We start from the raw sequence: 14,231 nt of genomic DNA on the forward strand, positions 1-14,231 counted from the left end.
AGCACTCATCGAAAGGGAGGAAGGCAGGACAACTGGCACCACCCAACTGGTTGGCAGGAAGGCATGCAGCAGGGGGAGAAGGACAAACAGGCCATAGGCAGAGGAACACCCCAGGTTAGGGGAGGAAGGAATCCAAGATGACATGGCGAACCTCTGATGATGTCACCATCCCCAGTCACGCTGCCTGAATAATTAGACTGCCACAAGCCTCATATACATGAACAACCAAGGGAAACCAATCAAGGCCGGCTCTACGCAGGGGCAAGAGGGGGCAGCGCCCCCTCAAATAAATGTCTTGCCCCCTCAAATCAAAATTTTAGAAGTTGAGAAAGCACATTTTTAATATACTCACAAAATTAATACATTACAAGTTGACAAAATTATCTGCAGTAGCGGAAAAATCCGCCGAAAAGGGGACACGAAGACGATATATTATCAGCTTCCTCTCATCTATCTGTCCCTCCGCTGTGTGTGTATTCACAGGCTGGTCATCCAATCACTGTTAGTATGCAAATGAGCCAAGACGTAGCCGGACAGTGTGGTGTCAGGTTTCAGCGCCGCCACGAGCGGTAAGACTTTGAAGAAGCAGCCGCGTTTTCTCAGTTACAACAAGCACAGAAATTACTAATTTCTGTGCTTGTTGTGCAACAAGCAAAGAAATTTCTGTGCTTACAAGCACAGAAATTGTCCAAATGAAACAGACCTGTCCACTGTGTGTAAACACCTGCAGGAGTACAAGGAAGCCTTTCCTGAGTTGCATAAATTGTATGTAACAGCCCTGGTGGTTGGTGTGTCTTCAGCAGCGTGTGAGAGTTCCTTCTCCACATTGTCACGGGTTCTAACCCCCTATCGTCGCACCATGTTACACAAGAGAAAGAGGAATTTGGTGATCTTGGCCCATGAGAAGTCCATAACAAATAACTTGGACATGGATGAATTTGTGAGAGTTTTTGCAAAGGGAAATAGGAGACTGTTGTTGTAGAGTGGAGTGGAGAGAAAAGAGAGGAGTGGAAAGAAAGATTTTTGAACTGTTCGGTTGCTAACAAAAAAAAACAAGCCAAAAAAATTTTTAAAAAAGAAAGAAAACATAAAATGTTCTGTTCTATATCTGTTGTGTTTTATAAATTAGTTTGAGAAGTTTTTTTTATTATTATTCATAAGACTACCTTTCAGTTTTGTAAATATTGATTATAGTGTGTGAAGTCTTACTTTAGGTTAAAATTTATTTGAGAATTAGGCCATCCAGTTAAGATATATGTTATGTTTTTGGTTGATAAAATCTGGATGAAGGATATTTTATTTTATTTTTATTTTTCAGTTTCCCCCCTTGAGGGATTGCCACCTTATTTTGGTCAGGGGGTTTGCGTGCCTCAGTGACCTTAAGAGCTATACCAGCAGGAGCTCAGTCTTCAGGTGGGACACCCAAGTTGGACAGGTCTGAAGGTAGAGGCCTGACTAAGTGCAATCCACTTCTCTAGGTTGGGGTTGGACACATAGCTAACAACCCAGTTCAATGGAGAAAACACTGTTACTATAAGCACAGGGGAAAAAAAGTGCTGGAGCATGATGTGTACATATGATGCCCCCTTCACATTTCTGACTGCCCCCTCATATATGCCTCCCTACAACCGGCCCTGGGCAGCAGATAAGGTTTTCACTTTCTGTTTATTTAAATATACAACAATGCGCTCAAGCAAACACTTTTTAAAGTCCTCAAACAGCTCACAGAGATAAACAAAGTCATGCACATCACAGGCTGAACACCATTTATCAAACATGTTCCCTTTGTCCCTAGCAAACTCCATGTGAGTTTGAGTGTGGGACTTTTTGTGTGCTGTCTCCGGGACTAATTCATAGGCACGCAGGATGACAGCTTTCACAGCGTTGTAGTGGAGGCTGTCCTCCAGAGGGAGCACGGGCACTATCACTATCGAGCTGCGCTAGGTGGTCTTACGCCTTCTCCTGAGCCTCCAACTGAAGGCGAGCAAGGCGGACTTTTAATCGAGCCTTATCCCAAGATCATGACAATATATCTAGCAATTTTCCAGACCCTCTTTGCAACAAATCAAGTTCCTTTTTCTGGTCAAATCGCTCAGAGCGATCACGGAGTCCACTGCAGGTTGGGACTGTGGTGCTGCTGGTCAGACTGACCACATGAGTACTGTGTGAGTAATGAGGAGGAGACGGCAGCCTCCCTCGCTGTACTTGGTTCTCGTGAGCTCAGTTGTAATGTGAACCACGGAATGGGATATGTTAGATGCGTTTTGCAGAGCTTTGTCAACGCAATCATTCCCCAAATTACCAGAAAAAAAGTCACTCCATTTGTTGCTGGTCGCTTTGACGAATTAAGTTGCCAGGAGGGTCAGGAAAGTTGCTAGATATAGCGACAAAGTCTCCAAGTTGGCAACACTGACCACAGCCCTTGACTTCATGAGCTTGAGTTTCGGCATCAGGTGACCAGTTGAGCATAATGTGATTGGCTGGATGTTGGTTTGACTTGATCTAGAATTGATTGCTTTTCCCTTGGGTTCCCAGCTGTTTACTCTGAATTATGTACCTCCTATTATTTGAATTTGGCCTATCGAATTTGAGCAACTTGAAAATTTATAAGTTGAATTTTATACCTCATATTTTGGTATCCGAGTTTGGCCTATTTAATTTAAGCAACTTGAATTCAGATTATCTGAATTTTTTAACTTGAAATTTTTATTCTGAATTTGTGAGCATTGGAAATTAAAGGTGAAATTTAGTTAAATTCAGAGGCAAAAAATCAGATACATAATTTCAATGTATACATATTCAGTGCCAAAATTGTAATGGCTTTTTCGATTCAAAATCAGATGACACACATTTACTTCCATACTTCCTTTCAACATTTTAGCTTCAGGTTCAGGTTCAGGTTCCTTTATTTGTACCCGTAGGTAGATTTGGTTTGCAGTATAAGGTGAAAGGCATCCATTCGACACAGTTTTCTGACACCACAGACAACATACAGAATAAAAACATGACAAAGAGATAAAAAAACAAGATCAAACATAAAAATTAAACAACTGCAAGGATTAAACAAGTGCCCCAGTGCTAATGAATGTCAAATATGTCATAAATACCAATAAAAACATGAAACTATAAAAAACAAACTTAAATAAAAACAATCCAAAAACTATGAATAAATAAATCATAAACACAGGCTCCAAAATGATGTTGTGCAATGTGAAGTTTCGCAATCTTCCTACAGCTTGTTATCGCGTGTGATGGCACCTGGAACAAAACTGTTTATATCGCTTAGCTTAACTTGTCGTCCTTCTTCATGATTTCAAATGAATCTCTTTTTTTCCCTTTTCAGCCTGTGTCACATATGTCACAATATGTCCTTGTTTTTTAAAATCCTTTTAAACATTCTCATTTTCTCTTTCCATCTTCATCTCATTCAGTGGCGATGGCAGAATTTTTGTTTTAGCTATATAAATGTAGGGCTAATCCATACACTTGTGGGGCTGAAATCAATGTAAAAAAATATGAACGCATGAAAAGTAAGACCGCCCTTTCAACAACCAGAAACAATAAATTAATTGAGATGATTACTATGAGATTATTGCACTGACTTCACATGCAACACCAAGCGCAACAGATGTGGATGGTCTATTCTGCGGGCAATTACGCACACACCGGCCCCTAAACCTTGCGTGAATTATGTTTCACACTTCACAAACACTGTTATGTATAGACCTACCAATGTTTTGTTTTCTTTGAGGCATTCCCTGACCTCCGTACCTCCTGTTTTAGTGTGACACTGCCTGGCCTCCACACATCATCTGCCACTGATTACCTGCACCTGAGGGATGTCTACAAAAGCCTGAGACAAGCCCCTCCCTCTCTCAACCAGCAGCCAGGATCAGAGACCATGGCTTCAGCCACCATTCCTTTTTTCCTTTTTATTAGTTAACCTGTAAAATAAAGACTGTAATCGTCGACTTGATGCCTCTGACTCCTCTATGTTGCTTCCCCTGAGCCAGGGTTGTAACAACACGTACGCACAAAATGAGAGAGAGAGAGAGAGATTCATAAAGAAATCTGAATATATTTAAACTTGCTTGCTCTGGCAGGTGGAGGAAGCAGGCTCCTCCCTGTCCTGTTCCTCCTCAGGTGTGGATGAAAAATGATCCAACATACGGGACATTTTCTGTCCATGAGCATTTGAAAATGAAGTGGTCCATGTTGACATTTCAATTTGAAACTTTGGATCCTCAGTGACAATGATTCCAAAGACAGATACTTATGGTTGACAAGGTATTGAAAGATAAGTTTGAGTTCGTACTGTACAACACCTTCAAGTAAGTCGTGCATTATATCAACTGCATAGTTTTCAGAGGTGTGGTAAAAATACAGTGTATTGAGCAAGCATGTCTTTTTGACACCAAATGTTGAACTCAACATAGGATTTTCTTGTAGAGCTGCACAATGTTCTGCATGCATTTCTTTTGTACGAAAAATCATGCCAGGGTCATCTTCAGTAAACACAGACTGTGACTCAGCCTTACTTGTCAAACAAAATCTGCAAAAATACGTAACGCTGAAGGACTCGACAAAACCAAACAGTCCATGTAAACCTAGGTTGTCACCTGTTACTTGTATAACAGAACCAAGCAAAGGTGAGTCTGAGAAAGGCACCTCAATTCCTTGTGTTTCAAGTATTTTAAGATAATCAAGAACAGGCTTTAAGATGTCATCAAATCCGTAAGTCTTCAGGTCTTGTGAGTGAAAGAGTGCCACAACATGTATATTCATCAACACAGAATTATATTTTAGGGGCAGGTTCCTCAATATAAAGTAAATGCAACCAAGTTTGTGTCCCTTTCTTTGAACCTATTGAATCTGTAGAGCATGTTTGTTCTGGGAAAACAAAACGTTATTCTTGAAGTATGAACCATCACATATGTCTTTATAAACTCCCTCTTCTTGATGCTTGGCTTGCAAGAAACTTTTACACAATTCAGTGTTCTTGAACATAGACTTAAGAATTCCCAGGATGGGTGTATACACAAATTTATCCGTTACAAGGACCTGACTGTAAATTCCTGTTGTGTGATCCCTGCGAACATCAAACCGTACTCCAAGAACATATTCAATACGTTCAACAATTTCCCACTTTTCCTCAAAGAACTTCTGTTGTTTGGCTCTTGTGTTAAAGGTTGAGAAAGGATTTTCTAGTTGATCAAAACACTTTTCCACCTTCTTTTCCAAATCTGTGCCTTGAATTTCTGTAGTACAGCTGAGAACTGCCTCTCTCGCTTGCCTATGAATGTCATTTACAAGTTCCTCCATGGACCCCACCATTGCTTGGACTGTGCTCTCAGCAACACCAGATGCTTGAAACTGTGCTACAACAGAGCCATACATGTTTAACACAAGATTATTGTCAACAGAGAGCTGGGTAGTTGTTGGAGAGTCTGCACTGACTGCCTGTGAAGTTGAGGGCTCACCAACTTCATTCTGAGTGTCCACATTGTCATCAGTATTAGTCAAAGCAACATCTCTATGGAAATGAACAAGATGCTTCTTGAAACGTTTATAGGTGCAAAATGATAAACAACATCCCGGCTGTCCACATTTTAAACGTAATGTCTTTCCAGGATATAGACCGTGGTTGAGTCTTAAATGCTGACAAAGTGTAACACGTATTACCCTTTAAAGGAGAGAATAGGATTTAGGTTTAATAGGCCAGAGGTATCAGAAGCTCTAAGGTCGACTACGGAGCCCAGGATTGACCAACCGATAGCTCAGGAACGACACAACACAGTGTTCTCTTTAAGGAACAATAATGCTTCCCTATTTATTGCAGATGGGAAGACCACAATAATAACACATTTATTACAACTCTTACCCCGGTAAGTATGAAAATAAAAAATAAAATAAAATAATGTCCTGCAGCTGCTTTAATTTCTAGTGTTCAGTTCAGTCAGTTAGCACCGTATAGGTGAAATATCAGTTCCACCTCACTGGGGTGTGGGTGTGTGTGTGTGTGTACTGGTGCAAAAGGATTCAGGTTCCACGACGTCGGTTTCTAAGCGTCCACTGGGGTCTGGCTCGCCATCAACTTCTATTGGCTCCAACTTCCAGGCAGGTCCGTATCTCAATGGAATCCAACGAAAAAAACCTGACCGATGCTTTCTCCTCCCGAGCGGCTCCTCTAGCTGCACTCACGCAGGTCCTGGTCGTCCGGGGGATCTTCTCCAACAGTTTTCTCCGTGTTTTCTCCGTGTTTTTCAGTGTTTTATCGTCCAAAAGTGTGTTTTTCGTGACTCGTGCTCAATGTGGCTTGCTCTCTTTCTTCTAGCGGCTTCAAGAGGAAGTGTACCTGCTCCGAGCGGGTCAGAGGGTGGGAGCTTATCTTCCGATTTGATGAAAAGTCCGTCTTCCGATCAGCTCTTCCAAACTAAAACTCCACATAACTTTTTTTTTTATTACAGTTCTGTTCTTCCTTTTAAATGAACATCGGTATTTTAATCATTAACAAAACATTATATTTAATGAATTTCACTGTTTTTAATTCAAACATCCTGGTTTCATATATATATAGTGAACTAATTTACTGATTTTAACCCATTTGTCTCAGTTTTTAATACACAATGAAATATTTTTAATACACATTTTTAACCTGGGTTACAAAAGCAATGCAGAACTTTTGTGGTGTGCCTTACAGACAACAAAGAAACATATTGTCATGGTTCCTGCATTCTCCTCCTCCCCACTGCCAGTGTTTTTCCACTCACCTCACTCTGACCCGCTCTACCTGCCAGCCACGCCCACTGCTGCAGCCTGCTCTCCCTCAGCTGCAGCTCATCTCCAATCAGTCCGGTATTTAAGACACTCCCACACATTCACTCACTGCCAGATTGTTCCTCTGCACTATGCACGACTCTCCAGCGTTTTCCTGCCAGATTTACCGTTGCCGACCCAGCCTGTTCCCGACCAGCTCTCTGTGCCTGCCTCCCCGTGTACCTACCTGCCTTCTGTCCCTGACCACGTGCTTCGCTCCGGCGTTCCGGAAATCTGACGGCTCCACTGGCAAATACCTCAACGCTCGACCACGACGATCCTCCTGCCTGCTCCTCGACGGTACCGTTGTTCTTTCGGACTGTTTTCCCGGCTACGGATCCTCTGCCTGTCCCCGACCACGATTCAGCGCTATCCCCGACAACATTCCCACACATGTTGTCGGCTCGTCGAGCTACGGGGTTTCCTGTTCTCCAGCCACAGTAGGTTCAAGCTTCGTGTCTTCGCTTCGTGGGATTCCCAGAAACATTGTTTGGGCTTACCGCCCGAAGAACGAACTGAAATTCTGTGAGCTGATCTTCGTTTGTGTTGGTTATAATAAAAGTCATTACCAACTAACTCTGAGTTTTGGCGTACTGCATCTGGGTTCTAACACAGCCCGTTTCACATATTTTCATCCAGGGATATTTATCACCTCAAGCGTCGTGCAAAAATCTCGCTCTGAGCTCCTTGACTAGGACTTTCCTTGGCACGTCATACGTCAATGCTAAAAACTGTGGTTTGGATGAATGTATCGAAGTTAAAGAGGGATTCGTGGTAGTTGACACTGAAGATGAAGTGTGCTTTGAAGAGCTCATCGAAAGCTGCCGAGGATGTCTGTGCCTTGCAAGAGATGGCCTTGTGGTCAATGATGACGTAGTATCTTTGGATACTGTTCTTCTTTTGACTCACACAAGGGAGGGCTGTCTCGGCACCACACCAGCAAGGAACATTTTGACACTGGCTCCCATCTTTAACAAAATGTAAATAAGAATCATGACAAAATCATGAAATATAGCGCTGCTACATTCAAGTAACTAAACCAATTTAAAAAATCAAACACGTACGGCAGACGTTAACTTGTATTTTTTTTTTTTTTACCAATAGTAGGCTATTAATTGGTCAAAGTTATTGTAATCTGTTAAAAGAAAGGTTGATCGGTTAATCATGTGCATCCTTATCTGCAGCCTTTGCAAAATGGAGATGGCATACCACAGTGTTTTTGTAAATTAATAATCGTTAACCTAAAGATAATCGCTAGATTAGTCGAAAAATTAATCGTTAGACGAATCGAAAAAATAGTTGATAGATTAATCGGGAGAAAAATAATCATTTGGGACAGCCCTACATAAGTACATTACTATTTGCATACCTGCAAATATCTAACGACATGGTCTTCAGCTTGACATGCACTGATTTTAGGACTCTTCTTGTGGCCTTTGGACGTGGGCGGCAGCAAGTGAACCAACAGCAGAATGCTTGATAAGTCACTGTCCCAGCCTAGGGGAACAACAGGAGAAAATGTCTGACACATTCACATCATAATTTTAAAGAGAAGGAAAGAAAGAGAAGAAACTAACCAGACCCATCTGAGTCGTGCTGCGCAGACAAGAGGTCTTGAATGTGTCCATTAGAAGTCAGTTTTTTGCAGTCTGTCAGGATCCTAGGTTTGAAAAAAGTAGGCCATTTTGCCAAAAATCTGCCCGACACTTCCTCTCCAAACATCATGGTGAAATCTTGGTCAATCTACAGAAGAACACACATTTTTATACTTATACAACTTAAAAGTGTATACATTGAGTGACAATTCACTTAATATAAAGAAGTTGTCTTTCTTACCAAGCCAGTGATGTTGAGGAATCGTGGGAAGAATGTTGAATGTTTCAAAAAGGATATTGCTTCATGGCACTGCTCACCAAGCAGATGCTTATCTGTGCAGAGAACCTCTCTCTTTGTCTTTGGACTGTCCTGGTAGGGTGTGCTGGTGGAAGATCTCTGGGACTGAGCTGCAGTGTTGTGCTGAACAGTTTTTATCCTCCGGGCCAAGTACCCAGATCCACATAGAAGTATTCCTGTAATATTAAAAACATTAAATTGTAGTTCAGACCATATTACTACTCCATAAATTGATATCATTTTTTCATCAGTTTTTCATTTATAAACTTACATATCCATTGTCTGAGTATGGATCTCTGAGGCTGGGAAATAGAGAGATGATGCCCAAAGCATATTTACTTCGCACAGAGACAGGTGGGCTCCTCCGTGCTTACAAATGTCACTGTTGTTAGCTTCATTGAGTTTAAGTCTCTCTCAAACAGTTAGTTTTTGTGTCATGTTTTAGCCATTTAGTATTTATCTCTTTCATAGGAGAAAATAAACAATAAGTTGCTTTACTAATATGCAAAGTCCTAAAATAAGTGTGCTGCTAAAAAAATCTGTATTGAGTAAAGTATAAACATGAACAATGAAGTCTTACCCGTGAATTTCAACCATGTCGGCCACAAGAAGCTTTACCAACTGTCTCCTTGTGCTATCCATCAATGTTTTCATCTTATCATATTCATCCAAAATAATCTGTCCACCCGCTTTACCCTTTAGAGCATCTCTCACCATCTAAAAGATAAAGAATCATAAAGCAAATTAGCAATTATATCCATCACCATCATCATCATTACGTCCAACAACAAAACAGTTTAACACAGTTCAGCTGCACAATATATTTGTGTGTGATATTTGATAAGTCAGTTTTTCAAGTCAATTTTATTTATAGAGCCCATTATCACAAAACATGGTTTGCCTCAGAGGGCTTTACAGTGTACGACATCCCTCTGCCCTTAGACCCTTACATCACCCAAGGAAAAACTCCCGAAAAAGAACCCCTGTAATGGGGGGAAAAAAAAGGAAGAAACCTCAGGAAGAGCGGTAGAGGATAATGAGGGACCCCTCTTCCAGGATAACTAAGACCTCTTTTGCCAATTCCCGTTCAGCATAGGTTCTCTTCCCTCCATTTGTCTGATCACTGCTGCATCTGATGAATCCGAGGATACTGCCAGGGAGTCTTCTGACACTGACACAGATGAGTTGTCTGACATGGGTGACTCCAACGAAGTATATGAAAGATCATGATGAAGCACAACTGTAAACAGTTAAAAAAAATGTATACACAAAAGGAAAAAATAATTAGTTCTCCACAATACTCCTTATTGACGATCCACTCCTGGCCTCACAAGCCTGAGTCTCACCTGTTGACTTTTCAGTTGACACCCTAACAGTAAGGTTCCCTGCTTGCAAAAGCTCCTCAAACACATCTGCATCGACTTCTGTCCCTGATTCATCTGTCAAGTGCAGCTCAGTCTCAAGTGGAAGGTCTAGCTTTTGAATGACTGATAAAAAATATTAAATTTAGAGCAATGGAAAAATTACAATTATCATAAATTTGCTAAACTTGTTTTTCCCAACATTTTAGGTCAAGGGCACACAGGCCATTACCATTAGTTATCATAAACACAACTCCATAATATGAGACATTTACATGTCACATAAATTCAGTAGATATTATAGCAATTAGTCAATTTACACAAGCATTCTGGGCTCTATTAAAAGTGGTGCCAACCTTTCTGAAGAAATGTGTTGAAGTCATCATAGCCATCTTCAGTCTCAGCCACTTTGACATACTTCTGCGTTTCTCCAAATCTCACCTTCACCAGCATGATGTACTATAGAAAAAAATAGAAGAAAAGACATCCGCACTACGTCATCATTTACAGTATGTTCACCGAGCGCCTTGTCACTCAGTGTTGTGCATGAGCATATTTTGATGAATGGTGAACTGAAACAAATCATTTTGTAACTAATGAAAGTGAACGTGAGCGCAGTTCACTCTGGCGAGACTGAACAACGCTCAACCAGGAGTTTAAGATACTCTTGCCTCCCACAATGCTCGCGCATACTTTTCCAAAAATGGCAGAGCGTTATGTTTCATATCATTATCAAGTTGTCAAATAAGAGAAAAAGCATATATTGTTGTTAATTAAAACATCCAGTAGAGGGCCATGCTTTTCCATGACGACGCTGCATTCAAGGCTGGATTATTACAGAGCATCTGAAAGAGAGGCCACCCGGACCCTCGGTAATGTTACAGTGACAACATAAAGTAAGTCAATGAGTCACGCAGCATCCAGATCAGAGATATTTATTTTGTATTATGGAATATAATATTCTAATGTAAATGTTGTAAATGACGAGGTTGGGTGGGGACACGTTAGTTGACAAAGTAAAATGAGTCATTTAACCTCATCATTTCAGTAATGGGTATAAAATAGTTACTTTAAAATGAATACATCGCTGTAACACGTTACTGTTGTAGTCTTCACCTCCAACACCATCAGGGGTGAGGGACAGACAGTGAGGGTTAATAAAAAGTTGCTTCTAGCAGAACATATAAAAGGAAAAAAATGAATGTGAACAAGCTCATATTTTGGGCTGTGAACGGCGCTCATATTTTTAAATTATGAACAAAGAATGTGAACAAGCTCATTTTAAGCTGTGTGAACTGAACTTTGAACTAGTTCATGTTGAGCATGAACGTGCACAACACTGTTGTCACTGCGATACCAACCCCCTCCCGCGCTCTCCTCTCTCCTTCTACATGGCGCTGCGCACCCCTAAAACTCAGCCTGCCTGATATCATGATGGCTAACCTAGTTCTCCTGCTAACAACACAGACACTTATCCATAAACACAAAGATACATGATCAACTCCTCTCTGTTAGATTGGCAAAATAACGTCAACTGAAGGCATAAACATGACAGTGACGTTATTGTTCATATGCATAGATCGCTAAAACACTGTGTAACTTTAAAATTATAAAAACTCACCAGCATCTCAGACGTTTATTATTATGGCAGCAGCTGAGGGGGGTGTGTGACTCCGGTAACGTTATTAGCTGCGGCTAACGTTAGCTTCTCAATGTAACGTTAGCTGCAGCTAAAGTTCAGAATAAATAAATAAAATAATATATAAAATAAAGTAATTAAATAAACTACTCCTGCCCCTAAGAGCAGAGCTCGGTGTGGCTGGCGTGGTGGTCTGGTGTGTCTGTTTCTCCAGGAAGTCTACAGCAGCAACATGCTACCCGGCTCACAGAGCTAGTCTGACTTTTAGCAATGGCAGCAGTCTCTGGGCAGGCAGGAGCTCAACCCCCCGGCCCAGCACCGGCTCTCTAACTTTGCTCCATCGCTTGACATTTTCATCGAAACTAGACCATAGCTAATTAATTACCGTACGCGCACTTCCACGGCCTACAGATTTTTCTAACAGAGAATATTCGGTTAACGTGACGCCTCATGCTCGTGCTACATCATTTTAGCTAGCTTTACCCTCTTACAAAAATGTGCAGTTATATACCGTGTTATCCAAACGTGTAGCCTATACTTACGTTAAGCAAGTTGTGTATATTCATCAACACTGATGTGCAAAAGGAACATTAATGCACCCTTAAAAAAATAGCATGCAACAGCCATGCTAACCTTAACATGGGACTTAGCCTACCTTGTTAGAGCTATAGCTATAGACAGTGACACTTATTATCGACACATATAAAACACTAATAGAAAGTATTATTAAATGGGCATGGCACCTTTCATTTACATGCAAACATACTCCGTGAAGTCTGGAGGTGAAAAGAAAATCGTCCTCTGCTGACCCCGCTCTGACTCCAAGTCGTCCTGCACTTTAGACAAACACGTCACAGATCCGTTGAAATTCTGGGAGCAACAATGTTAAGTGTTGATTTTAAAATCAACACTTAACAGTGTTGTTTGGATTTAACTCCCTAGATTAACACCAACTCTTTTGAGGGATTAACTCTCACATAGTTGAATTAAACTGAGCAAGTGTTGAATTAACACTGTATTTTTAACATACAACACCAACACTGGAAATCTAACACTTTTGATTTTGCTGTGTTGTCTTAAAGTCTATGGCAGGGATGTCAAAGTCAAATACACAGAGGGCCAAAAAACCAAATTTGCTACAAGCCGAGGGCCGGACTGCATAAAAAACAACAGCATAAAAAAAAGCATCAAATCAGTTGTATTCTTTCTCGTGGCTCTTATCTGCAATTTTCCCTGAGTCCATTAACTGAAAAATAAATATAAATAAATAAATAAAATACAATAAAATAAAATACAAAAATCTATGGCACACAGACAAAACAATTCTTCCTTCATAGAAAAATCACGTCTTGTAGAAACAAATGTAAAAATTGAACTGAATTAAAAACTAAAAATACGTTAATGCTCTGTGATGCTCACTTGTCTGAGGCTGAGCCTGATACTTGGTGGTGTCTCGTCTTTTGTACAAGTTCATCAATGTTCGGGGTCAGGCTCTGAGCTGAGGAAATCCTCAGGACTGAGTGGAGGTGTTTATCAGTAAGACAGCTCCTGTGTGATGTTTTGTTTAGCTTCATCAAAGAGAACAGTTGTTCACACAGGTATGTGCTGCCAAACATAGAGAGCATCTGAGCAGCTTGGATGCGCAGCTGGGGCATTGTGTCGGGGATGAAACGTGCAAACTCAGCAGCACCCACTCTCATATTTTTCCTTCAGTGTGTCATTGCACTGGAGCTCAATGAACTCCATTTGTAGGTTTGGTGGTGCGCTTTCCACGTCAACTGCAAAAGGATTGCCGAGCAGTTCAAACCTGCTTTTTTGGGCTTCAAAATCAGCAAATCGGCGTCGGAAGTCGGCGGCAAGTATGTTGAGTTTATCAGCAAACTGTGCACTCGGGAACACAGCGGTAGAGAGCTTCTCTTTCATGGTCGGGCAGCTGGGAAAGTTTTCTTTCCGCATCTGCGTCTCCCACAGACTCAGCTTGGTTTTAAACGCCTTCACTGTACTTTGTCTTTTACCTCCGTGAACATGTACTCTGCCTCCCACCTGGTTTGAAACCCCCTGTTCTCAGAGTCCACCTTCCGTTTAGCCATTTTTGGGGAGGGGGGTAGCTGAAAGTCGACATCTGCTCTGACTGCTGATGAATAATGAAGCCGAGGCCCGCTTGCTGCGCTGCAGTGAGTTCGCGGGCTACCGTTGCATTGTGGGGAATGTAGTATTGGTGCGTGCAAAACACCAGCGGGCGGCTGCGGCCTGCGGGCCAGTTCTAATACTAATCGAATATCATCCCGGGGGCCATAGATAATTCATTCAAAGTCAAGGCCTTGACTTTGACATATGTGGTCTATGGGTTTTTTGGTAAAATAACACCTTAAATAAGGTATGTGTTAACACAGGCTAAAGATATTTAGACTTTTTGTTCTGCAACCTAAAATACGTCCGCTTAAACCCGATTTTTGAACTTTTAAGGTTTTACTCGTCTTAAAAAAGGCAGTTGCGAACAAGTGGCTAAATGGGACTGCAGT

General features: G+C 41.3%; 1 pseudogene; it reads right to left on the reverse strand.

The window, feature by feature from the left end:
- Positions 1-7,469: 7,469 nt before the first annotated feature.
- Positions 7,470-13,799, reverse strand: LOC148189850 (uncharacterized; annotated as a pseudogene).
- Positions 13,800-14,231: the final 432 nt, after the last annotated feature.

The sequence above is a fragment of the Plectropomus leopardus genome, chromosome 3, assembly GCF_026936395.1.
Source record: "Plectropomus leopardus strain MGB_pleo_1.0 chromosome 3, ASM2693639v1, whole genome shotgun sequence".
Classification (NCBI taxonomy): domain Eukaryota; kingdom Metazoa; phylum Chordata; class Actinopteri; order Perciformes; family Serranidae; genus Plectropomus; species Plectropomus leopardus.